Below are 27,704 nucleotides of genomic sequence, written 5' to 3' on the forward strand. Positions count from 1 at the left end.
TGTGAGTTTGTACAGATATTTGAGATCACTGATTTTATGACGAGTCTCAGGTAGTTGAATATTTACTGTTTGTAACAGTTCATCACATATGTGCGAGGTACTCTAAAGCTTTAAAAGGCTTAAATACAATAAAGACTTAAAAAGGAAGCTTATATTGTATTCAAAATATAAAAAGAAGACCATTGGATGGCTATGAACATCATTGAGTTTTTTTTTTTTTTTTTTTTTTAATATCTAACCGTAAATAATAGTGTTTGTGGCGGCGTCACAGACCAGGGAAAGTGTACTTTGGGCATGGATTCAGGGAAGTCAGGGAAATCAATATGGAAATTGAAGTGTGAACCATGCATAATCATTCACTTTCACTTTTCATCCGTTTCCTTTAGAGGAAAGATCATAATCGTAGGAGGTTTAAGAGCTTGACTTACTAAAAATAATACAAAATTTACCATTTTTCTTTTGCTTGTTTATTCATAAGTGAAAGGAGATAATGAAATGCAATTTACCACAATCATAGATATTGTTATTCTACAACAGAATATATGAACCTGAAGAATTTTCAGGGTTGCTAGAATAACATTTCCCCCAAAATCTACGTTAAGGCAGCGACTAAAGGAACGAACTCAACTGCATTTGATTAGGTATCATGTTGTTTTGGAATCCTGTAGACTACTTTTTAAATAACATTATTATTTAATTTTAATAACTATATGTTAAAACTAATTTGTTTATTACAAAATAAATACAACTATTATTTAAAAAGCAGTTCACAGGATACCAAAACCACATGATACGTAATCAAATGCAGTTGAGTTCATTCCGCTGCCTTAACTTAAATTTTGGGGGAAATATTATTCTGGCAACACTGTAATTTCTGTGGATGGAAATTCTGCAGATTCATATTTTTTGTTATGGAATATTATCTATGATTTTGGTAACTTGCATTTCATTATCTCTTTTCATTTATAAATAAACAAGCAAAAGAAAAATGGTAAATTTTGTATTATTTTTAGTAAATCAGCCTATTAATTAAAGATTTCACCTAGTAAACGTGGACTGAGGGAAAAACTACACAAATTCAGACACAAAATAGATTAAATGTTGGTTAAATGGAAATAATCACTGCAGAAGCTAAAAATCAGCATTAGCTCCTATTCCATACTAAATGTACTCCATTCAGCATTTTATAAGTTTCAAATCTGTTTGCAACAGAACTTCAAGAAATAAAACAAAACAACTTTTTTTTATTACCCAGCTTTGTGGGGTGGCTGAAAGAATAGATAGATGGGGGGAAAGCAGGCAGAGGAGAAGGCTGGCTTCGGGGCGGGTATAAAGGCACAGAGGGCATCAGGTCGGGATCAACATTTAGGATTCAAGCGTCAGGACAGATATCAAGAACCCCAGCGTCAAGTCAGACAGAAGCACAAGCGCCCAACAAGACAGACAGATAATATGTCGTGGTAAGGCTTCTTCTTCTTTCTTCTTCGTCGAAAGAACTGAAAAATAAACACTAACTGTTTGTGGATGTGAGAACAGACGCGTTCGTGAGGGAAGTTACACCGCTAAAAATAACGCTTTTTCCCTTGAAAGTAAAAGAAGAAAACTTTTTAATGTACTAATTGTTGTATACAACAATTAATAATTAGATAACTTTTATTCTTTTAGTCTCAAACGATAAAACTTTAACTTTTAGCAGTGTGTCTTCTCTCACGAGCCACCTCTGTGTTGAATGATGTTTGTGTGCAATCTGTTGACATAAAAGGTACTGTACGTGATGCTTATGAACAAAAACACACTGAAGGAATAAAGGATTTAGCTTTCAAGATTGAGAGTCTCGTCATCCAAAGTGTATCCAAGACCCAAGAAAATGGAGAATACTAGACAAAAGTCCAGTCGAGTGTCACTATCACCATATTGAATCTTCTGCTAGAAGATTACCATGGAAGGAGTGTTGCGAGGTCAAAGTCTTGAGTAGGTATTAAGAGAAGAGAAAACATTAAAAATTAAGGCATGACACACACAAAATCACTAGAGACGCAGGTAGATACAACGACTGTAATATGAAATACTGCAAAAAGAGAAAAGATTCGGGTGGAAGGAAACTAGAGACAGTGTGGTCGGTGATTAGGGTTATGATGATAATAATGATGATGATGGTGATGGTGATGGTGGAGGGAAGAGTTATGATTAATTAATTAAATTATTTATTTATTTAACTTTTTATTTATATTTCTTACCTACTATGACTTATCTATTTAAGTAATTTATTTATTTATATTTTTTGTTTATTTATTTCACCACACTGTCTCCACCCTTTCACCACCCCTTCATTCCAGTTATCTTCCTCGTTCTCTGCTATTTTACATTACAGCCGTTGTATCCATTGGGATCTTTCGAGTGATTTTGTCCGTGGGACATGTCCACTATTCAATATTTCCTCATACTGGATACTAGCTAAACTTTTACCTGATAGCACGTTCTCCCAGCACAACATTCTAGTAGAATATGCAATATGGTTAACAGTCACACTTTTTTCTTCATTTCTTCACTCTTTTCTACATTCTGATAGAGAGATGCCCAAATGGAAAGTGTGGAAAAGGAAACAAACAATATTGAACAAAGAAGCAAGTACTTGTTATCATAGTGTGTGAAAGAAATAATAATAGAACAAATGTAGGTTGCGTAGCCAATGATTGTTATGATAGAGAGATATATTATGAATAAGTAAAAACTGTTGGATATAGAGAAAGGCGAGCGAAGACATATTGAACACCCATTTGAAGCAAGCAGAAGAATTATCCGAAGATGATCAGCCATTGTGTACAAGTCTGTAAATGCTACATACTTACCCATCTGGATCGCAGCGCGTGGTCCCTCGCCGCATCTATGTTTGTGGTGATGAGGAATGTAGGCATTTGGATGTGCGTACGTGTATATGTTGTGTATATACGCCCATCAAGCCAAACACCCACACCCCCATCCTCCCTTCTTCCAAGGCCCCCTCAACCCATCCGTCTGCCCGTCTCCCTCTTACCGGACCGTCTGCCCAGTGGCCCAAACACCCGTCCTGTCCGCCAGTCTACTCCCCTGCCTGCCTATCCAGTCACCACCAATCTTCCTAGAGATCCAAGGAAGATTGGTGGTAGACATACCCCATCCATCTATTGATCCAGCCACCCCACTTAATCAAAGCTTCCCCCAATTTTTATTTTTTTTCTTTCTTTTTTCAACATATATACATTGTTAGAGTGCGTGATGACACCATTTCTAACTTCTGCTACAATCCAGAAGAGAAGACAGCCGTGAAGTTTCAGATGATTTGATGAAAGCAAACACGTTGTACTCAGCATATGTGACAACATCTCGGCTACCAGTAGTAATTTGATGCTTATCACAAGGAAGATCCATAATTTCAAACGTCCTGAATATATGTCTGTGTACTTGTTTGCATATTTTCTGTGCGAATTTTCAAAAGAGTTGTCTTATTTTGAAGTGCCTTCATCTGGATGACAATATACAATCACTCGAAATGCAAATCCATAAAATGCTAATGGGAAATATATACACAAAAGCATCTTTGTTTATCTAGAATCCTCATTGCTGCCATTTGGACTGTGACGCTCCATAGTCCTCTTGTTGATCTTCAGCATTATGTATGATCGTTTTGATTCCAAAGGCAAAACACTTCACTGACTTTTGGTGATTTCTTGGAAATAAAACACTAGAAATGCAAGTTAGTTGATTACAAATGTTAAACAAATAATAGGTTTAGTTTTCACAATGTGATTCAGTCCTTATTAAGAAGCCATCTAAAGCGATTTGTACCTATTCAATAGTGAGTAACCTTTTGCAGACACGTAGTTTGAATGACTCTGACAAATTTCTCAAATCCAGAAATATTGCTCCATAAGTTTCAATCTGCATGACAGACAGTACAAAATCACTGGCAAAATGTAAGTGTGAAAAATACATTTAACTGTCTTTGCTGAATATCATATTCATGAACATTTTGGTCAATAATCCATATCATATTTAGGTGTGTCACTGTATCATGTGGGACACTGTAGTTCGGTTATTGTAGTTCATATCTGCTTCTTTTTTCACACTTGGTCAACTAGACTGAATAAAAGATAGTTAGTTCATTTTGATTTGATATTGAAACCATTTTCTTCTGACTCCATTCACATAATATAGCATTTCAGTCCCTACGGAGGAAAGTTTCTTCAGTGAAAGGTAAGAACTAGTTCAGCAGAAGTATTGTCTGGTGGTTGAAGCTGGTCTTCAACTAAGCAGAAACAATTATCTTTAGGAAACATCTTTGTCCAATAAGTAATGCCTCCATTTTCCTGTTATGAGAGAGAGAGAGAGACTTCTAAAGATCTTTAAAATAATAATAAAGAAAAAAACTGCAGAAAGGAACACTATTTTTCAAAATATTCGATATATATACTATGAAATTCTGTTGTTTAAACTTTCTCCAAAAGAAAACAAGAATATCTGTTAGCAATGGTGATGAAGGAAGATAATTATATTGGGTCATTAAGTAGGACATCATTTCAATATCTTTAAATATCATTTCAATATCAATTTACTCAACGAAATTAAATTAAAGAGGAATTATTACAGGTTTCAAATTAAATCAACCTCCGGCGCTACAGCTTATGAAGGTTATTCTTGATCAGATGGCGTATCATACATTCAATTGGATAATGTGCAGGCAGCACATCGATTCCGAAATCAGCATTTTTGGCATTGCAGATAGATGTTTGCTATCTTTCAAATCAGGTACTTTTCCATTTGCATGTTGAAACTTGTTCGGATCGAAATTACAAACTTAAAAGTTTTTTTTTTGGGGGGGGGGGGTTAGAACGTCCACAGAATTCCAGTTTTCCAAGTTTTCGAGTAGGTTATAGACTTTTGTGCATAAACGTATTAGTCAGACTTTCTCGTGGAGTATAAATCATCAGTTCTTTCCTGTATGGTGTGGAGGTTGCCAAGGTTAGATTCGAACACCTGTTAAATAAAATATTTACTAGGCTTACTACTCCCGAAAGAAAACCCTGCATTAATTCCCGATGTCAAGCAAAATTAATTGAAGAGACAATTTTCTTAAAATGGACTCAGTTGCTTTTGCTAACATTTTCTAAGTTAATATTTCATTAATAGCTGTACAATGTGGCGTAGGGTAATTTTTCATGTTCAACCAGTTCCATCGGTTACTTCAGGGTTCCCACCAACGTAGAAAGCCTGGAAAAGTATAGGAATTTCACGGAAAGTTCAAGAAACTTGGAGATTGAAGATAATTTAAAGCACGGATTTTTACTTCTCAAAATGCATTTCTCTTTGCTACTTACCACGCTATTTGGTAGGGAATAGTTTATAAAATAAATTAATTTGTTTCGCAAACCGGAAAAAGTGAGGGAACTCGTGCTCGGCAAATAAGTGGAAACTCTGTGAAGCCGCATGTTCCACTTCGAGTGAAGTAAAAATTGAAATTAAGGAAGGGGTAGATTTAGGGCTTTACTCACAAAGGGATTCTACTCCAGAAATTTTTTAGTTTGCACTCCATTAAATTAGGTTTTGAGTGTTTAATTCTTAATTTTCTTTTAAAGTCCAGTAAGTATTTCGCCAGCAAGAAATTTCCTAATTTCTTTCTGTTAAGTTCCATTCCATGGATTTCCTAAGTTTAACTGTCTATACCTTTTGTGTATTTCCACTACAATTGGAGGCAGTTGAAAATATTTTTATGAAGGAAAGTTTGAGCCTACTTCAGTACCAATATGTAATGCACACTAGAACTAGTTTAGTGCATGTGTCGGAAAATCTAGCCTTCATAAATATGGGAAGTAGGGTTGCTAACTAGTTCTTATGTTACCGGCAGATCGGTAATTTTCGTCATTCTCAACAATACGTTTCAAGATTTAAAATACAGTTATTCGTCAACTCTTTTGGGGATTATGAACGGGTGCTGGTAACTTTTGGTTAGATGTCGACAGGTATCAAAGTAGAATCTGTATGGTATAACAAGAAGCGGTTTTCTGGAATCCATTCAGCGTTCCAACAATATGTGGCGGTTTTAATGTTGATCACCGTAGAGGGAAAAGAGGAAGATACATCAAGAAGTGGTTTTCTGTAGTAAATTCAGCGTCCCAAGATAGATTCTGTCTCCATCCTTGTATCTCTACTAATACCGGAAGTGGTAGAAATTCAAGACTTCTTTTGGTTTCAATACTCATCCCTATAGAGCAAGACTAATAAGAGACAGCAAGAAATGGAAAGAGACAAGCACAGGGTCACGTCGTTACCATCAATGTCTCGTACGTTAGGAAGTGTCATAGTGGGCCTACTTTTCGTCATATTGCAGCCACTTTTCATGACTCGTGAGTACTCGACTAAATATGGGTGTTTTGCAATACCGAGACAGCAACGACAAGGAGGTTGTCACTCATTGTTCCTTGTTGGCTGCTGACAATATGTGGGGCAACTACTTGCTCAACTTGTGCACTTTCCTTTGCGGTGCAGGTGAAGTATGACTTTTATCCTTGGAAACTTAGGAACGTTCGACAAATTCACTACATATGTCTAACTGCTTTCCTTGTCTATGGTTATATTTAGGACCTTGTCCGTCCAGCACTTGTGGTTGCCCACCACAGAGTTCATCACAAAGGCTCAGATCTCCCAACCTGTATTTTTGGAATCAATGCCTCACGGTGCGTTCGTTCATGGCATCCTCTCTAATACCCTGGCGAATTCAACGGCTCGATGCGGCTATTGACCAGACCTCTCTAAAGCCATACAGCAAACAACCCTGAACGAGCTATTTCTATACTTCTCCTCAATACTGGATGAGCTATAATTGCTGTGTGCGCTCAACTACCTAATAGGTGAGCCCGGTCAATAGTTACACTAAATTCTCATCGCTTTTCCGTCTCATAACTAACTTCTTTTCCTCTTTGTGAGCGTTTATCAAATGAGATGTCAGAAATGACAAGATTTTTTTTTTTTTTTTGTTACCTTGAACTTATAGGTGTCGCTAGCAAGAGGATGTCGCAAAAGAGGAGCCGTGATATGAAACAGACTGAGGAAGTTTGCTCCATTGCAACCGGAAATAGTAGAAATTACTACCACTTCCGGTTTGAATATGGATCGCCGTAAACCAAAAACGGGAAGAAATAGCAAACATTTGCTTTTTATGGATTCAGCGTTGCAAGAATAAGTTTAATGTCAGTTGTTATTTTTCTTCTGAACCCGTAAGTAGTCAACTTTAGTATAACTTATATGTTTAGTGTAAGTTCCTATACAGTCATGTGCACAACTTTAAAATACTGTGGAATTGCATAAAACTGTTGTTGAAAAGAGTAGTAAATTCATTGAATTTATCCCAAGATGAGTTATTGACTGCTACACACGGTTCCCGACACATACAGCATGCATACAGCCGCAATGTTGACCTTATTGCTAATGCACGTGTGAGAGAATGGTGCAAATAAATCACATTGATAATATAAGTAGAAGAATCGTGGCACAACTGAAGAAGGTCAGACCCAGTTTTAAGTGTTGCGTGAACTTGGTGTCCCACCAAATATCATCTCAAGGATCTAGCGACGATTGTAACAGGGTGAAACATCTATCGGAAATGAAATGAAATCTTTAAGTTTTACGTCCCACGGTTATTCCGGTTAGGCTAAAGGAGAAGGTGATGATGAGTAATGAATGAAATGGTGGAATCAAGAAAGTGGGAGGAAACGGGGAAACCCACGCACATGGTGTTGGTAATATCTATCGGAGGTTTAACGGAGGCCATCCAAGTAGTACCACTACTCAACAGAAGCGTTTATTATGTCTAACAACCAGGTGAAATAGACATAGCACCGCCTCAGATCTCTGTAGGCATCTTGCAACTACTGCAGATATAACCGTTTCAAGGTTTGCAGTGTACAGATTGTTAGCTGAGGTTCACCTGTATGCGACACGATCAGCAAGGTGTATTTCATTGGCCCTACTACAAAGAAGAGCCTGTTTGAATTGGTGTAGTGAACATCCAGCAATAATGGAGCAATAATAGAATCATGAATACAGGAATAATGGAATCATGTCCTGTTCCCAAATGATCCCCGTTTAGTTTCACCAGTGATTCTCGATGTGAATTCATCTGGAGAAAGAATGAAATACGCTTCCTTGAACCTAACATTACTGAACTGATTATTATAGGGATGGAGGAACCATATTGTGAGGTGGATCATCCTAGAATCTCGCACACCCCTGTATGTCTTCCCACGTGATTGGGATGAATCCTGGACCTAGTATGTTAGTCTGTTTCGGGGTACAGTTGACCATAATTTCGTTCTAAAGGATAATAATGTATATTCTCATCGAGCTGAAATAGTGGATGAATATTTTGAGACTCACGATATTAGATGATTCGATTGACTCAGTCGATCACCAGACCTACGTAGGACATGCTTGATAGGCGAATTTCACGTCACTCTAAGAGGAAGGCATTAACCCAACAACGGGAAATCATTCCTAGCCACGTATTGGTAACCCTGTCATCAGCACGCAATTATGTTGTGCTGCAAGTTTTGCAGTGCGAGAAGTTCACACACACTATTTATGTCCCTGCATGTAACTCTTTTTCTTTTTTTTTATTTAGTACCACGTGGGTATATTTACTGATTTTCATGCGCCTGTGCAGTTTCGTTCCTGTTGTCCATTATGTGGCTTTTCTCACGCTGTTTTCAGTCTATTGCCATTAGGAATTCCATCTTTCACCAATATACAACTGCTTTTTCGTTTTCTTCGTACGATATATCCTGCAGCCACAGTATTAACTTCTGCACATGAGTGTAATAATACATGACAAGAATAGGTTCACTCTATGAGCTTAACCCTCTATTACAGCCGGAAGTTATAATCTACTATTTCCGGTTTCAGTGCTGAATTAAAATAGTTTGGAAGTTACAGTAGAACCACAACGTGGAACAACTAATTTGTTTCTCTTTTTTAAAGTGTAATCATACACAGGAAGTGTTCTACTTTTTATTTAAAACTCTACTAACCCTAAAATAACACATTGTTATTTTCTTTTGACGGGGTCCACGATCTTTCTATAGCGGACAGAATTTAGAGGAAAATGCAGAACAGCTAGTCACTGGATTATGCAACTTTTCCACGTGTATTCTCGACTGCAGCAAATTTTGAAAGGGGTAAATTTTTTAATGCATATTATATTGGTTGCACGCATTTTGGATCAATGTCATCAAAAGTTGCTGGACACAAAACGAAATATGGGAGCATCCCTTCTAGTATTTCCTGACTGCTGAGCTTGAGGGTTGGGCTGCAATGAGTGAGGTATAAGTGAAATAAGAAATTATTAGTTCAGTTCTAAGTTGCAGCTACTTGAGATGACTTGACAACGTAGGAAAATGGAAAAGAAATTAAACCTTTAACGTCCCACCATTTTGTATTTTATATTGAAGGAGATGGATGATGAATGATTACGTAAGAATTGGTGGAATAAGAGAGTGAGATGAAACGGGAGAGCTTTGAGAAAACTCATGATGTTGTCCACAAGAAACTCACACGGCCTGGAATCGATCTAGGGAAAACTCTAACTGCAGCTGAATGCTCTATCACTGACTCCTTCTCCGTAACGAGATGTAGTTAAGCGATTGGGTGACGGATTCTAGTAGTTGTGTCGCATTTTCCTTCAAATTTCTCATCTACTTTGATAAATAGAAGTTTTGTTTGACAAGAAATAACTTACCGAAAATGCTGCCGTGACATCGCACGAGACCCCATGGTCCCAACAGGTTGTGGCAGACAAAAAAAGGAACCAGAATGTGAAAGATTACTATCTATTTGTCAGATTACTTCATGTATCAGAGGATCTGCAACGAAGGACACAGGAACAAGTATTAAAACTCAATAATAATAAAATATTTCAGACTACAAGAACAAACCGTTAGTAATACATTAAATACTGTTGCAAAATGTAACTCAGTGTTGTACAGTATATTAGATATATAAAAAAAGAAGAAAAAAGAAAAGAAAAGAAATACGAAGTTTGTTTTCTAGCAGCACTTTCTTAAATTGGTTCATTTTGGGAGTTATTTTCATTTTCTTCTTGAAGCGAATACAAATGTTACAGAGCTCTCCTCGCTCTCATCATTTGCACCTATTTCATAATCGAAGAATACTGTCGTTATTTCACTGTGTAATTTTACCTATGCTTATAATATACTATAAGTGATAATAGACTGGTTTCCATCGTTTTGGATATTGTTAAGAAATAATTTTCAAAGTGTATGACGTCTCAATTTAGTTCACGTGAAAAAGAGAGGTATATACAATGATTAAGTGTGTACGGTTTGCAAACGATATGGTGCTTGTTGCAGAATCTGAAGGAAAAATCAGTAAGATGTTAGAAAATGTGAGGAAGGACTGTGAAGAATATGGGATGAAAACAAATGTTAGAAAGACAAAACCCATGGTGATTAAAACCGATGGGGTCGATGTAAAATACAGAAAGAGGAGGGAGAAAAAATAGAACAGATGACTAGTTTTCGATACCTGGATAGTATTATTAGTAATGATATGAAGTGTGAACGTGAAATAAAAGCAAGGATAGGAATGGCGAAAGAAACCTTTAAAAGGAAGAAAAGACCATTTTGTGGGACCTTGAATAAAGAGTTGAGAAAAAGACATAAAATGCTTCGTGTGAAGCATCGTGCTGTATGGGTCAGAAACATGGAAATTGCGCAAGAAGGATGAAAAACTACTGAAAGCTTTGGAAATGTGGATGTGGAGGGGAGTGGAAAGAATTAGTTGGATCAAGCGGAAAACGATTGACAGAGTGCTAGAAATGGAGGGGGGAGAAAAGAGCAATTTTAGATATTATTAAGAAGAGGAAGAGAAACTGGTTCGGACATTGGGAAAGAAGGAATTGTATCATGAGGGACGTGATAGAGTGTATGATGGCAGCAAAGAGAGGGAGAAGGCGAAGGAGACCACAATTAATGAACGATAAAAACAAAGAAATTGTACGTGAAGACGAAGAGGTTAGCGGAAGACTGTGTAGCATAGAAGCTTCTTAGTTCCATCAAGTGACCTGTCAATAATGGCAGAATACCTATGATGATGATGAATTGATGATATTAAGTCATCGAAGCTAAAAACTCGACAGTCACCAATTAATGCATTCCGTGGTATTTTGTACGTACTAGTATATTATGCGATAAAATTGCAACAGTAAATCTGAATTTAGAAATATAATTTATAATAGCTAAATGTGGAAAAACGGAATGAGAGCTTATTTCAACTAGAAAGTGTCTATAATATCCTTGGCTTCTTAAAATCAAATTAATGGGATCTCTGGGTTTCCCTCGGCCCTTTCAACGAGGATGAGAAGACGTGGGAAGTTGCTTTTCGTTTTCCCACAGGAAATTACTTTTCGGAATAAAACAATAACAAATGAAGTTCTTTAATCACAACAGAAGGTCTCCTTTTACATCTCTTCCCCCTCCCACAATTTATTGAATTTCGTCCAGCATCACCTCTACTCGAACGTCATCCCAATCTTTTTCCACATTCAGAATTTTAAGTTTTGTGTATCAATGACCATGCTAGTGTCAGAAAACCTCATAATATTATAAACTTTGTTTTTCTAGCATGCCATTTGCTTTTAACAATTCCATCAAATCATATTTCGGTTTCGATCTTTTTATCTTATATATAGATCCAGTCGTATTATCTACTTAGTGATAGCCACGTGACGGCCCGCGGGTCGGAACCAGTCTGCAAATAAAAGTGCAACAATGAAGATTTGTTTCTTTGTTTTACTTCATACTTAACTGAAAGAGTGTGTCTCGACACAAGCGCGCACCAAAAATTTTTTGTTGTGGGGTCCAAGCTTTTGGGGGAGTCCAACACTACAAGCGATTACGTAGTATTAAACGGGTAAATTCTGCACCCGAAAAGACGATAAGTAATTATAAAATATTTCCACCTATATTTTCAGAAAGAAAATGATATATATTTTTATAAGAGAAAGAATACAGATGAAGTATAAGATCAAATTTTCATGCTACATCAATCATTTTCCAGTTAAACGAGCAGCCTATAGTTTTATAGAGAAAGTGTACAAATGTATGTTGAGTTAGGAAGTGTTGATGGGGTTCGAACCCGATGAACGCCCCCGTGGGTACGTCCCCGACTCGACATCATAATAATATAACTAAATGGAGACCTGACTTTTAAGCCCTACTATACACGTGAGATAAATCATAGAAAATATCTTAAGACAAATGTTACGACATATATCCTAGGAAGTCCTACCCTTTTGTGCCATACACGTGAAGATTTTTGCTGTTTCACATCCTCCAAAGAGGTGCCAGGTCTCACAAGGCATACTCGGCCAAATATCTTTTCCAGTGTCTTCTGCCTTGCATGTCTGTTGTGTTAGAGCCTCTAACTTAGAGGGTTAACTTTGTATTATATAAAAATGTATGTTTCTCGTATACGTATACACTAAAAGTGCGCAAATAGCATCTTTAATGCCGGGGAGAAAACAAATTTGTTTTCACCTTCCCTCGCCTGATGTCGCTTAATTCGAAAAATTACGAATTTTCTTTCCGGAATAGTAAGTCAGGCACGTAGCCAAGGGGTGGGTCCGGGGATCCGGACCCCTTTCCCCTTTGGATCCAGAAATGAAAAATATTAAGGAAGGATGAAACAAAAACAAACGAGAAAAATATGAATCAGGGTCAAAAATATAACGCTACAACAAGCGTTTGGTTACTCTTTCTTAGGAGTTTTTTTTTTTGTGTGTGTGTGGAGGAAACGGGGGGAGGGGTTAAGTTGAAAATGGATATTATTGTAACGAAGCATTCCGAATTCCATCTATCTTCATGCTAATCCTATGGACTACAAATGACGATATATAAACCTATTCGATAAGATAGTCTCAGGTAGAACTTAAGAAATGCCCAGAATCACCAATAATTTGAGACATTTTGAATTTTGGGGCAGCAGTAATCCATTTTATAGAATGTCTTTACTGCCGAAAGAGATCTCGTTGCTATGCTTACTAACATATCCTCATTTTATTCTTCTCACAAACCAATATGGGTATGTTGCCCGTAAAATAGCTTAGATTGATCGATGTGTGTAACCACAGCATTTCATGTCACGCCCCCCCCCCCCCCCCCAATTACGAAATCCTGGCTAAACGAACGAATATATGTTGCCAGTAAAATAGTTTAGAATGATCGAGCCCTGGTGTGATAACTACAGTATTTCGTCACAGACCCTCACTATTGCGAAATCCTGGCTACGTGCCTGTAGTGAGTGCTCTTAACAAGAGAAATCTCATAGTATCGTTCAGAACATAGGAAATGACATGCGATCTGATGCCATAAACGTTGAGATTTTAACCCTAGGAAAAATCGTAAGATATTTCCTAGGATTTATCTTATAAACCTAACTTTCAAAATATTTTCTTTAATCCTTTCGTTACCAGACCCATTCTGCGACGTAAGGCCGCTGGTACCAAATTTCACAAGCGGGTTTGCACGTTTTCAAATTTCCACGTTAAGCGGGTTTGCATATCCAGGCTCCTAACTATGAAAACATTTACGATCACTCCAATCCCAATCATTTCACAGATTCAACCTGTTGCATATAAGTTATTAGGACGTAAAATTGAATATAGTTTATACGAAAAAAAACCTTTATGCATTGCAAGACCTGTAACGCCCAAATATTCACCACAAACTTATAGTGGTATCGACATAAACAAAAAAAAAAAAAAAAAAGTGTGGAGCAGGAAACTACTTTGCACAAAAGTCTGAAAAAGCTCAGTGAAGACATAAATCCTCTCTCTATATAATTCTTACTGGAAATCATGTTTAATTCCAATTACGTAATGAATATTTTTAATAATATATTTTTATTGTATTATTTTTACTATTCAATGTCGTATACACTTCATTTCCCAAAGCAAAACCTCGAAAATGTATAGTGGGCTAGTGAATATTATCAAATAAATTATCATTTAGTTTACGTAAATACTGCATCGCCTGATTTGAAACTTCGTACTTTAACTAATAATAATAATAATAATAATAATAATAATAATAATAATAATAATAATAATAATAATAATAATAATAATAATAATAATAATAATAATAATAATAGTAAAATCATAGCCATATATTATAAGAATTTCAGTCTTTCTTAATAAATGAATTCAACGTGGTCTGTATTCGAAGTTCTATTTATTCGAATCCGATAGAAATACAAAGAGAAACTTCGAGAACAGGTAAAGGAAAAATGTTACTTTGGTGGGACTGGAACTTACCTTTAAGAGTTCCTTTCAATTTACAAATGCCTTAGACACTTTATTCCTTGTCTTTAAGTTAACTGATTCACTGAACGTATCTGAGTAAGTTGTCTTTATTTTCTACTCGGTTATACACGTTTTGCAATCATTTCCTTTAAGATTGAACGACAGGAACAGGAATACAAAAACATTTAGGTCAATTAAAATTCCCCCACCGGACCCCGGTCCGATTATTATTATTATTATTATTATTAGTTAAAGTACGAAGTTTCAAATCAGGCGATGCAGTATTTACGTAAACTAAATGATAATTTATTCGATAATATTCACTAGCCCACTATACATTTTCGAGGTTTTGCTTTGGGAAATGAAGTGTATACGACATTGAATAGTAAAAATATTACAATAAAAATATATTATTAAAAATATTGATTAAGTAATTGGAGTTAAACATGCTTTCCAGTAAGAATTATATATAGAGAGGATTTACTTTAAAGTGCGATGCAAACGAATATTCTAGTTTTAATCCGATTAGAAACCGATAACTTACACAATGCTATTTACTTCATTAGTTGTATAAACCTTTATGCTTATCGTATTATAATTATTTTTAAAATTATGATTTTGTCATTTCAAAACGTAGAACGAGAAATAAATATAACATTCTACCTAGGTATTTGTTAAGGAAACCTTTGAAACAGTGATAATTTCAGGGCATGACCTGCGGGAGAATTTGAGACCCTGCCGACAAATTCGTGGCCATATCTTCGATCATGCTCAAAGTGGACTAATAATGTTCAATCAATTTCCTCTCATTCATATATTGACCATTACCCGGGTAGAATCTTCTGAAATCATCAATGCTTATAATTAGTTTTTCATTAATAATCAAAGGATAATAATGAAATATTGAACATGCTTAATATTTTGTTTTCAGTTTTGGATTTTCGATTCATATAATGTTCCCTTCTAATCGAATTTGAGAGAAAAGTAGTTGCCAAAGATGTATTCAAAGAAATGTTTTCAGTCTTCTGATGAAAACAGGAACACACTTTTAAGGAAAAATCAAAACGAGTACTTCCTGCAGGGCTTGAACACATAAACTTATGTTTGAAAGACTATTGACCCAAACCGCTCAACCAGTTCGTATGTCTTCACTGAGATTCTTCAGACTTTTGTGCAAAGTAGTTTCCTGCTCCACACTTTTTTGTTTATGTCGATACCACTATAAGTTTGTGGTGAATATTTGGGCGTTACAGGTCTTGCAATGCATAAAGGTCTTTTTCGTATAAACTATATTCAATTTTACGTCCTAATAACTTATATGCAACAGGTTGAATCTGTGAAATGGTTGGGATTGGAGTGATCATAAATGTTTTCAAAGTTAGGAGCCTGGATATGCAAACCCGCTTAACGTGGGGATTTACTATTGTGAAATTTGGTAGCAGGCTAATCGTTAGAAAAATACATCTTTCATGTAGTTATTTTCAAATTTGTAGCTCAGGCCTCTAATTGTCCTAGAGACATGAAAGAAGTAGAATTCTCAGAATAGAGCAAAGATTTTATAAATAGTGAATCGTTTAACGAGGGGAGAGGAGGAAGAGCAGCACTCTTGTTCCCGATTAAATTAACATTTTACATACAGCGATGTAAACCAATTTCAGGTAGAACATAATCATTTTATGATATTTTAAAATGAAGTAACAAACATGCTCATCTAATGAAAGAATTTTGTTCTTATAGCAATATTGTGCACTTGTTATCGAAACAATATACCAATTCTTCACGCAAGTAGGATTACTACGTCTCTTTGTGTCAAAGAAAACAATACATTATTTGATTTTACTCTGTAGAGATCTCATAAAAGAACATGTGCTGTTCCCTCCCCCTTTGTATCTGGCAACCGTTCCAATATATCACTCACTGGAGCATTTATCGCAGGTCACTTAAACTGAAATTATAACTTTTTCAAAATAAGCTTTCATTGATGTTCGAAATTCTTTACGACATGTCCAAGATATATCGTGAATGATTTTTCGTTAAAGCACTTATATTTATTAGTTTTTGATTCTAAAAAATCGCGTATAGATGCTATAAAGGTAAACAAGAAAGTACTGTCGCTTTTTCCCCCACCACCTTCGAACATCGATATGCCACCTAAGACGTACCTGGAAGATCAAAAATAGTCCTCATCAGCATCGACGACCTACTGCCAACGTTCTGGAAGGCCATGGATTCCATCGCGGTAGAATGTGGTGGGCCGTGAAGCGAAGAAGGTATCAAGTGCATTTTGCACCTCTACTAGAAATTTGAACTGGCGTCCTCTAAGGTGATTGTCCAAGGAATGGGACAGGTAATAATCGGACGGTGCAATGTCCGGTGAGTATGGCGGATACAATAATATTTCCCACCTAAGGCGTAGAACGGTCTCCCGGGTCATCCTAGCCACGTGAGGTTTATTGTTGTCCTGTAACAGGATGACCCATTTACGATTCAGAAGAGCTGGCAACAGTGTTTTGATTTTTTCTTGAACACGGCTCAACTGCTGACAATACACAGTTTCATTGATTCTCTGACCAGCTGAAGTTCCCGATGCACGATGCTGCGGGTAGTCCACCAAACACACAGCAGGACCTTCTTCTGGTGCAGTGCTGGTTTCGGCTGTTTAGGAATTGGTTCATGGAATGCTAATCAATGATGACGGCGCCATGGAGCTTCATACAGGACCCACTTCTCATCACAAGTCAATACCCTGTACAGAAATGATTCCTTCCTCAGACGAGACAGCAAAGAAACGCAGGTGTCTGCTCGCGTTGCCTTCTGATCCAAAGTCAAATCATGTGGGTCCCATCGACCTAAGTTGTAGTGCTTCCCAAGTTGATGGAGGTGCTGCCAAATGGTTTCTCCAGTCACACTGAATTGTAGTCCCAGTTCCTTAAATGTTTGGCCACTGTACGCCTCAATTGCTGCCTGAAGATCTTAATTTGTACATGTGTTGGTCTTCCGCACGTGGCGTATTCAAGTGTTTCGTTACCGTCGTTAAACTTGTTATACCACCGCTGCACTGTCCGCGCAGTCACGACACCCTCACCAAACGCCTGGCATATCTTCCGCCCCATTGCAGCGGCGTTTGACCCCAGTTTGAATACCTACATCATAGACGCCCTTATGACGCTCTGTGGAGATTCCATGTTCATTCTGTCCTTATACAAGTTCACTGTGCAACTGAGCTGCCACAACCAAGTAGTATGTTCGATATACCTACACCAACAACAGACCTTCGCCTTATCTCCATTCGCATTCAAGTCACGTTGTGAGGGCCAATTGAATACAGGCCTCCACAAAAAGCGACAGAACTTTCTTGGTTACCTTTATAGTTCAATACAACACTCCTAATTATTGTGTGTGTGTGTGCTTGTGTGTAGGTGTGTGTGTGTGTGTGTGTGTGTGTAGGTGGTATAAGTTGATAGACAGCCTATCAAATGATATCATTGTAGTTTGATGAGCTGTTTCAATAAGTCAGCTGTTATGGTGTACCGAAGATTTTAAATAATTAACAAGTTAAATGCTGTTGTGCTAAGATTTAACATAGAATTCTAACCATATGACAACAGTATGTCAAGCAGTACGTGGCAAATGACTCAACCTATACTTGATCTGCTTGAAAATTGAAATTTACAAACAAAAAGAAATCGAAAATGCGAATCACATTATAGCAAGGTTGCCAAATTAAGAGCTGGCAGGTACTCCAAAACAGGTCAGGTCTGCTATTTTTGAAAACTTTGTAAGCATTTTTTAATGTATTTTGGTGCAGTTGTTATATATCGCAGTATCAAGTACCGCCAAATTTAAATTTTACATCTGAAATCAGCTAGAAGATAGGAAAATTTAAATATTGAATGTGCACTCACCATGCATTTTCCTTTTGGTTGAAGAATTTTGATAGTTATAGTTGACATGGTAATGAAAAAATTGAAAGTATTGTTGCATTAATTTATTTTAAGTTTGTAATTGCTGATTTTAAAAAATAAATAAATTGAAGAACTTTGCAAACTGAAAAGTGTGTCATTCTTGCATTAAAAAAAAAAAAAAAAAAAACAGTATTGCTTTTAGGAACTCAATGATGAAACTTTAAGTTACATACTTTAAAAATAAGGAACAAACTAATGCTTCAAAATATTTACAGCCACTTTTGTACAAATAAGATTTTTTTCAGCATTGTATATATTTTGCAAGCGAAATAATTCTAATAATAATTAGTAGTAAGTTATAATTTTTTAAATTTGATTTTAAAAATAGTACGAGTTCAATCCTAATTTGCGAAGACGAAAGAGGAATTAATTCCAATATTTCCTTTCAAAATAATTAACTAAAAGGACTATTCGAAAACTGAGTTAGTAATGATAGGCTCATCCTCATAACGGAGAATCTGAAATGCAATATGGTGATGTGAAAGATCTTACTAATGCATGAATAGTTGAACTAATAAGCATCGTAATAAGCAGGAAGCACATAAGTCCTCCGGAAACGAAAACTCAAATTCCAAGACAGTTAAGTTTATTAACACAAAGTTGTGTCTATGTAGTAAGGGACCGCGGTCTGAAATTTTCAGGAAACACTATTTGGGACCTAAGGAAGAGGTTGTGATCAATTTTGAACCGAAAATCTGAGGGCCCGTTTATCTTCCCTCCTACCCAGAATTGTGTTGTGACGGTGCTTTTCCGGGATATTCAGAATCGCATCACTTATCTTGTCCTTCAGGTCGTTTAGGTTTCCTTGGGACTCTCCCGTTTCCTCCCACTTTCTTCATTCCACCATTTCATTCATTTCTCATCATCACCATCTCTTTTAGCGTAGCCGGCATAACCGTGGGAAGTAAAACTTTCATTTCATTTTTCAGGTTGTCTACATTAGATGGTTTCTGTGCATATACCCCTGTATTTATATGTCCCCACAATCAGTAATCATAAGGTGTCAGGGATGGTAATATTTCAAGCTAAGATGGACACCCTCTTCAGCCAACCCATCATCTCTTCCGAAATTGTTCGTTAAGAAATTGTCGAACCTAAATGGCAAGATGTGGTTGTACCCTATCTAGCTAACGTGGACCTAATTAATGATGTTCAACTTCTCGTTCTGTCATAAGTAATATCTATAGCATTTTCAGATAGCTGTTGCAATTCACCGTATCTTTATTGAAGAAAGATGGACCATCGTCGGAAAATTTTCCGGAAAATTTTCCGATTCATAAAAACATACTCCACTTATTCCTACATCGTTGTATAGCCGTGATGTGAAGTGGAAAATTTTGTTCTATATTTTTCGGAAAATTTTCCGTTATTAAATAGTGATCAAGTAACAATTCCTCATTATTCATAAATTGATTAAATTCATGTATAGAAATGTTAAAAATTGAAAGATTGTTTAAAGAATCTGAAAATTTTCATAGGTCAAACAATTTTCAGTACTATGTAGGAACAAGTGAAACAATTTTTCATGAATCGAAGAATTGTCTGTCGTGTACAGTGATGAAAATTTTCCGGAAAATTTTTAAACGGAAAATTTTCCGATTCATAAAAATATACTCCACGTATTCCTACATCGTTGTTTAGCCGTGATGTGAGGTGAAAAATTTTCTTCTATATTTTTCCGGAAAATTTTCCGTTCTTAATAAATATCAGTGATCAAGTAACAGTTCCTCAGCATTCATAAAATCATGTATAGAAATGTTAAAAAGTGAAAGATCGTTTAAAGAATCTGAAAATTTTCATGGCTCAGATAATTTTCAGTACTATGTAGGAACAAGTGAAACAATTTTTCATGAATCGAAGAATTGTCTGTCCTGTACAGTGATGAAAATTTTCCAGAAAATTTTGAAACGGACAATTTTGAAACGGAAAATTTTCTGTTTCATAAAAACATACTGCACTTATTCCTACATCGTTGTTTAGCCGTTATGTGAGGTGAAACATTTTCTTCTATATTTTTCCGGGGAATTTTCCGTTATTAACAAATATCAGTGATCAAGTAACAGTTCCTCAGTATTCATAAAAATGATTGAAATCATATATAAAAATGTTAAAAAGTGAAAGATCGTTTAAAGAATCTGAAAATTTTCATGGCCCACAATTTTCAGTACTATGTAGGAACAAGTGAAACAATGTTTCATAAATCGAAATATTTTGTGTCTTCTATGAAAAAATTGAAGAACTTTTTATGAGTTGGAAAATTTTCACCATTTTGAAGCAAAAAGTAAAACAACTTTTTGTGAATCGGAAAGTTTTATTCCTCTGTAGAAACAAATGTAAGGAATTTTCATGAATCGGAAAATTTTCATCACGATGTAGAAACAAGTGAAAACGCTTTTCATAATCCGGACAGTTTTGGATATTATGTATAGTGATATTAGGTGGAAAATTTTCCACTATATTTAACTGCTGCTCATTGAGATATACAATTCCTGTAGAGGAAAATTAGACAGCAACAAATTATAGTTTTCCAATTAGATTTAGGGAACCAGAAAATTTTCTATTTCAAGTTGGGAAGTAAAAATTTACATAGAGTTTCTCTCTCTGTCTCTTTATTATATCTACTTATTTATAAATGTTGCAGAATGTAAATCTATAAAAGTAGTAAAGCTATGAGAAAACCGTCTTATGTGTATTAAACTGACGAAATCTAATATTGTAAGATCAAAGGTGGATTCTGAGGGAAGAACGCATTGAAGTTTTTGAAACATTCTTGAAATGAAGAATTGTTAGATTTTCACTTCATGAAACTTTTTAAGATATTATTTATTACCAATAAATTTTACGGCTAAACAACGATGTAGGAATAAGTGGAGTATGTTTTTGTGAATCGGAAAACATTCATGACTTTTAATAAATTGAAATTTTAAATAATAGAATGGGATATTTGTACTCTACGAACTCATGTTCTCTGCACTTTGCATACACACATACACACACAGAGAGAGAGAAAGAGAGAGAGAGAGAGAGAGAGAGAGGAGTTGAATTGAGTTGATTTTGAGTTTAACGTCCTTTTCAGCAGCGAGACTATATAAGACGGGACCAACCGATTAACGTGAAATCCGAACAACATGAGCTCCCGCTGGGAATCGAAGCCAGGTCTTCCATGCCAAATGCGCGTATGCTAACTGCTTAGAAACGAAGGAGCTCGCAGATGAAGAGAGAGAGAGAGAGAGAAACACTGTGTAAAATTTACTTCCCAACTTGAAATATTAGAAATTTTTCCGGTTCCCGAAAGCTAATTGGAAAATTATGATTTGTTGTTGACTAACTTTCCTCTACAGAAATTCAATTTTGTAGCTGAATGTGCAGTTAAATATAGTGGAAAATTTTCCACCTAACATAACTATGCATAATATTCAAAATTTTCCGGGTTATGAAAAAAATTTTCCACTTGTTTCTCCATCGTGATGAAAGTTTTCCGATCTATGAAAATTCCTTTCATTTGTTAGAGCAATAAAACTTTCCGATGCACAAAAAGTTGTTTTACTTTTTGCTTCAAAATGATGAAAATTTTCCGACTCATAAAAAGTTCTTCAATTTTTCCATATAAGACAGAAAATATTTCGATTCATGAAAAATGGTTGAACTTGTTCCTACATAGTACTGAAAATTGTGTGAGCGATGAAAATTTTCAGATTCTTTAAACGATCTTTCACATTTTTACATTTCTGTACACGAATTCAACCAATTTTATGATTGCTGAGGAATTGTTACTTAATTACTGATATTTTTTAGAACGGAAAATTTTCCGGAAAAATATAGCGGAAAATTTTCCGAAATGGAAAATTTTCCAACTCACATCACTACCCCTGACCATCGATATGGTTAATCGAAATCAAGCACCAGCCATTGACTTTGTGACTACCTCGCATATGCTTCACGAACCCATATGTATTTTCAACTCCCAAAATTCGGCAGTTGCATCCCTTTGATTTTCCCGGAATAAAAAAAAAAAAGCATAGCCTCATCTGAGAACATAATTCGAAACAAAAAGTCACAATCACCTTGTAAATAGGTAAGCAGTACCTTGACAAAATTCAATTTCCATATCACAGTCTTCGTCTATCAAATCATGTGCAAATTTTAACTTGTAGGGCCTTCACTTCCGACTCTTCACATTTTTGCTTACGATCTGTTTAATGTTCATCTCAGCTTTCCCAGTTCCAGGGATCTAGGTTTGAGCGATTTCATTGGACTCTGTTCAACGCTTTTCTCTTGCATTATCTAAATTGGATCTCACTTGCTCCTGTTTTTCCATTGTGCGGCAAATCTAGCACACTTCCGGTAGTCCTGAACTTTTCCTACTGTCCCTCGATACTTGTCTCTGCTGAGGATGGTTTCCCCATATGATCTTGTCTAACGTTGACCTCAGATTTCCCAGTTCCAAGGATCTTCGTACAAGAAATTTCATTGGACTCTGTTCCACCTTCCTCTTGCACTATCTGAAGCGCATTGTTCCTTGATTCCGTTTTCCCACCACATGGCAAATTTAACACACTTCCCGGAGCTCTGAACTTTTCCTATATCCCTTGATACCTGACTCTGCTGCGGCAGTGGCGGCTATAGCCCGAAGCTGGGGGCCTAGGCCCCCAAGTTTTTTTTGAATAATTAATGTAATTTAAGTATTATATATATTCTTTCAAAGTTTATAGTAAACTTATGGTATACCTATCATAGTCTGGGTTCTGGCTGCCCCCCAGTTTTTACCTTCTAGATCTGCCTCTGTACTCAGGATAGTTTCCCATAAACTGTTTGAAACTTTCTTCATACTATCTCTTGATACTTGTCTTTGCTGGAGATGGTTTCTCATACATTGTTAGGAACTTTGTTCATACCGTCTCTCGATACTTGTCTCTACTGGGGATGGTTCTCATATGCTATTTGGAACTTTCTTTACACCGAAACGTCAGATCATAATTTCGGAAACAATAACACGCACTGTGCCTTTCCTTGTATGGACGCCATCTTGAATTACATAACCAGAAGTGCAAGCATCATTAACTAGTATGGCGAGAACAAACTTTAAACTATACCCAAGAGTAATGTTACAACATTCGCCAGGAAAAGCACAGGTAAACAAGAGGGATGTGAAGAGCCAATGTGATGAAGTGATGGCATATCTGTCCTAATTCTCAATACAGCCCCTGTGTCGAAATCTAAAACACGTTCAGTTGAGATGCAGTCACCATGAAGAGGTTCAGTCAGCATCTACGTGCATACAGCTTTTAATATAAATACAGTTTTTGATTTTTACTTTTTACTCTATGGGGCCGCGGTGGCTCAATGGTAGAGCGTTCACCTCTGGTGCTTGAGGTCCCGGGTTCGATCCCAGTCCCCGCCATGTGAACTTTGTGGTGGACAAACACCGTCTGCGTGGGTTTCCTCGGGGTTCTCCGTTTCCTTCCACTTTCTTTACTCAACCATTTCATTCATCACTCATCATCACCGTCTCCTGCATAACCGTGGGACGTAAAACTCAAAGATTTCATTTCATTTTTTACCTTTTACTCCTGTCCAATCGCTCGCACTTGCATAACGTAACTTATTATAATTTTTAACTTAATTTTTACAACGTGTACATATTGTATGTATTCATGCATATACAATGGTGAGGACGCCATATTGTTTTCAACATTATCATCTGATTTTACAAACGGGATCATGCTGAGATTTTAAAATGCCATGTTGCCATACGTACTGGTTAAAACAATGTAACCATATTTTTTTCCAATGACGTTACTGTAATAGTATGTCATATGAGATACGCACCAGTAAAAATTTTACCGACTCGGCCATATTGGCCAAGATATTTAAAAATATGTATGTAATGATTAAAATTATCACCAAACTGTATGCACGTGTCTCAACAACTGCAGCTGTAAATGTCGCCAACATCCAGTGGCCCACTTGTCAGTAAATGTTGATCGTCGATACAACGACAGGTCGAAGGATTGCCGCGAGTGTGCCACTGAGGGCAGGGTTTCGTCGAGTCGAAACACGTATCTAAAGTCGGAATGTTGAAGTTAGCACCGTGTAGCAGCGAGGACTTCATATTGGTCCGCGCTCTTTCATTTCGTCGCTAAGAATCGCGAAGGGGCCAACACGAAATATCGTCAGTCATGTGCATGCGGTTATTATTATATATTATTTTTTCCTGACGAATTGTTTCTAAAGTGAGCTCCGGGGGTCAAGAATAACCCTGCCTCTACATCATTAAGTGAAAAATCTTTAAATGAGTGCGTATAATTTATGAATTTAGATGATAACTGTCGTTGATCATTAGAAAGTAAATGTGGGAAAACTATGAAATAAAGTAAATAGACGCGTGACATTTTGTTATAAAATTACATGGCGAATGCATTTTATCTGATCCGTAACGGTTATCGTCGAATATACATGGTTAGAGCACTCTGATTAGCCAAATTAAAACGATTTCAAGGATTTATCCTTCTATAAGCAGTGTTTTCTTCATCGCCCCCGTGGTGAAGTCGGAAGAACACGCGGCTAGTAACCGTAAGGACGGTGGTTCGCACGCATATAAGATATTTAACGTGTTTTGGGGGAGTAATTTCGTGGTTCATTGGCGTTATGTTGCGTCTCTGCCGCTGGTGGGCCATTGGTGGTATAATTTTCAAAACCAGAAGTGTAGTCACCGCAGATCATCGCTGCGGGGCCGCCAATTTTTGGCGAAATGTTACTAATTGCCCATCGGTAGTCCACCGACACTTAGGGCATGGGGAAGTTCATGACCTTCTATGACAGATCACCAAAGAGAAACTCATTCCTTGTATCCTCCTACATTACGACATAACCTCCCTACAGGGTCTCTAAGACAGCCTATATTTAGAAGAAAGAAAACTACTACAGGACACTGGCAGCCAGGGGCGGACTGGCAACCATAGGGCCCACCCTGCTAAACTGATATGAGGGCCCAATGTATAAAAATGTAAAAAATGTACTTGGCATTCTTCATATGTATTACATATAAAAGTCCTTCTTCGAACCCATAAATAGTATCCCATATATTCATACAAAAGCAAAACATTAATTACAAAAAATCTGAAGTAGGAACATTTTAATAGGAATCTTCGAACCCATAAATAGTATCCCATATATTCATACAAAAGCAAAACATTAATTACAAAAAATCTGAAGTAGGAACATTTTAATAGTAACTCATACAGTGTGTAATTGGCATTATCATTTTTTATTGTAAACACACACAATACCGGAATTGGTGGTTTCAGTTATTTATATAGTGCTATTGTTTTTTTATGTACCGTAATGAATTTAAACCATTTATGTAAACAAATGAATGTCATGTTTTAGAAAACCCAAAATATATACATGTGCAATAAGTAAAAACTAATCTCAAGTCAACTTTGAAACACTAAATAATTAAAGCACTGACAGAAATAATGTAAGTTTCTTTCCTCATAAATCAGTTCTAATATCAAATGGGTTGAAATTTTCTACTGAATTGCATACTGTAACCTAATATAATATAATATTAATATTAATGCCAGAAATGTATCCTAATATTAATATCTTCATTATGCCAAAAATACCACTTACTTCAGTCGGGAGTCTGCTCGCGAATGTGCCGCTATCTCTCTCTGTACCTGTCTTTTTGGCGAGAAGAAAATGTTGTAACCCACATACACAAACTCGTCTAAATATTGCTGTATAATCTCGAGGAAGTATGCCCCGCTCTTAGCAGACAAGTCCTCCCCCCCGCCCCCCAGCGTGTCAGGTGAGGCAACAGACATGGCGTCAGTGTTTGAAACTTGGTAAAGCTGTAACTTTGTGGCCTCAATACAACACAAAGAATGCGATTGGGGGTATATCTGCGATAGATTTCGAAACGCAAGATTTTCCTTGACATAAGTAAGTCATAATATAATATCTTCATGTCGCAGAAGATTAGATATCGTCTATCGTCTAGTGTAGTCCGCCCATTCCTCGGCTGGCCCCAACTTCTCTTTTCATATGAATACCTACTTTGCACATCACAAATAATTTTTACATTTTACTACACTTTTATTTTAAACTAACTTTAAATAACTAAAGGGAAGTTAACATTTACACGATATACACACTGATTTGACTGACAGCATAAGTGTTCAGCACTTTTAGAAGTTACACCAACGCTTACTGAGCCCAGTGCCGGCAGCTAGTGCTCTCAAACGGGTCAGGTCAGGCTTCATCGGGTCAGGGCTCGAGTCGAACCTCCTTGGGTCACAGGTCGGGTCAGGGCTGCTCTAGCCACGGGTCGGCTCGGGTCAACTTTCTTATGCGTCGTTTCGGCTAAAACCTATTCGGGTCATGAGTCCGGTCGGGTCGACGTTCAACTCGATCCGAGAAGGATTTAGCCGAAACGGCGCATAAGAAAGTTGACCCGAGCCGACCCGTGGCTAGAGCAGCCCTGACCCTAGCGTAGGTGACCTGACCCGACCCGTGTCTCAAGCAGGCTTGACTCGACCCCTGACCCATGAAAGCCTGATCTGACCCGTTTGAAAGCACTACGCGGCAAACAGTTCAGTTAATTTCGTGTTCGCCTGTTAAAGTTGTCTAATTTCAAGTAAAAATAGCCATACAAGATAAGCTACAATTGACTGAAGTCATCCAAAGACATGGTGTATACATTATAATTTATAAACACCTTAGACAGAAAAACTAAAAAATACCTGGCAACTGTCCTGCAGTACTCGAATGAATCACATCACGCTCATTTGTTTCTTTGGGCTTCACAGATTCAAATAGCCTACGTTGTTTTGGGTCAAATGCAGCTTTTTGTAAATCACATCTTCGTTTGTGTTCTCGCTTTTTAGCATCACTTTTATATTTTTTCTTTACAGTAATCTTACAATCACTCGTACCATCCATACTGACACAACCACATCTGTCTTCCACGACAAACGACACGTAACTGGTGTTCCAATAATTGAATTGCTGCTATCGGATTTGCTCTTCGATGTAATATACAAATAAAACACGAGCCGAGGGCAGCAACTTCATAGTAATTGTTTGAGGTTTGTATAAAACAATCGTTGATAGTGGCAACTAATTTCTTTTCGCTTTACCGCACTGAAAAAAAAAAAACGAAGCCTGATCCGATTTCTTTCTTCGAAGCTTGGTCTGAGGACAACGCAGTTCAGAAACGTTCCGGCTCCACCTCCAGTTTGCACAATAACAATATCTACAAAACTATTGTTTCTTTAAAACATCGCCACTCGCCGGCTTGTAAAAGGACCGGAGTAGGCAATGGTATCCAAATCCAATAACAGCCTGAAATCTACTGTGTTTCTTATATTTAAAAAAGTAGTAGT

At 36.8% G+C, this 27,704-nt stretch overlaps 1 long non-coding RNA gene across 1 annotated transcript; it reads right to left on the reverse strand.

The window, feature by feature from the left end:
* Nucleotides 1–2,255: 2,255 nt before the first annotated feature.
* Nucleotides 2,256–26,084, reverse strand: LOC145679738 (uncharacterized). The gene is made up of 3 exons (XR_014130516.1): nucleotides 25,951–26,084; nucleotides 9,767–9,890; nucleotides 2,256–4,346 (listed from the first exon to the last, which is right to left on the reverse strand). It is a non-coding gene; the product is annotated as an uncharacterized LOC145679738 (long non-coding RNA).
* Between the last annotated feature and the right edge of the window lie 1,620 nt (nucleotides 26,085–27,704).

This window comes from Thermobia domestica, chromosome 2, assembly GCF_964235325.1.
Source record: "Thermobia domestica chromosome 2, izTheDome1.hap1.1, whole genome shotgun sequence".
Lineage (NCBI taxonomy): Eukaryota > Metazoa > Arthropoda > Insecta > Zygentoma > Lepismatidae > Thermobia > Thermobia domestica.